This window comes from Schistosoma haematobium, chromosome 6, assembly GCF_000699445.3.
Source record: "Schistosoma haematobium chromosome 6, whole genome shotgun sequence".
Classification (NCBI taxonomy): domain Eukaryota; kingdom Metazoa; phylum Platyhelminthes; class Trematoda; order Strigeidida; family Schistosomatidae; genus Schistosoma; species Schistosoma haematobium.
In genome coordinates this window covers 1559677-1560830 of record NC_067201.1, presented here as the reverse complement: position 1 = coordinate 1560830, position 1154 = coordinate 1559677, and positions in this window count along the sequence as shown.

Below are 1154 nucleotides of genomic sequence, written 5' to 3'. Positions count from 1 at the left end.
GGGTCCGAGAGATGGTGCTACACAGTGGCTAGAGACGTTATCAGATATGGCTCAGAATAGAAGCCAGTGGCGATCCTGCTGTAACCTTCTTTTACTTTCTTCATAAAAAGTGGTTGTGTCTCCCTTACCTGAAAGATTTCTTCTGATTGTACCTTTCCATTCCCTCGTTACTACCACACTACCTTACACCAATCTCTTCGTTATTGTTCTCTTTTTTTCTTTTTTTTCTATTTCCCGTCGAATTCTCATAGTTTTGTGTGGCGCATATATATTGGCGCTCTCTTGTACTAATATTCATGTGTTCAGATAAATAAATAATACATAATTAATCAGAGAACGAATTACTTCAATAGATGAATTCAATTAAGTCAATTGAAGCTAGACCACCATAGAAAATCTGGAAGCACTGGACAACCGTTTCATCCTATTTTGGGACTCCTTATTTATATTCAGTATTTTCGATAATTTCGAAAAAAACTTTGGACCAGATTGTTAGGTGAAACATTCTTTGAAATTTTATAGACACCTTCTTCCTCTTCTTCTTCTTCTTCAATCTTCGTCTTCTTGTTCTTGTTCCTTTTCTTCTTCTTCGTCTTCATCTTCATCTCCTTCTTGTTCTTGTTCCTCTTTATCTTTGTCTACTTCTTGCTCTTGTTCTTCTTTATCTTCGTCTTCTTCTTCTTGTTCTTCTTCATTTTCTTCTTCTTGTTGTTCTTTATTAATATCACAATTTATTAGATTTTTAATAAATAATATAATTATAAAATTTTATTATGTGTATCTTATGTGCATATTTGATAAATTTCATGTTATCGATTTTTATTGGAATATTGATTTTTTCTTCTTTTTTTTTAAAAAAAAAACACAACAACAACAATCATTCAATCTATAACACATTAGAAAATATTTTTAACCAATAAGAATGAAGTTATATGATGTGTATGTCAGTTGAACGCATTAAATTGATTGGTTCAAAATGTTTTAATGTGTACCAGGGGGTTGTTCACTCTATTTATTACCTATGTGCATATACATATGCATATATATATATATATATATATATATATATATATATATATATATATATATATATATATATATATATATATATATATATATATATATATATATATGAACGTAATGATTGTTTAAAT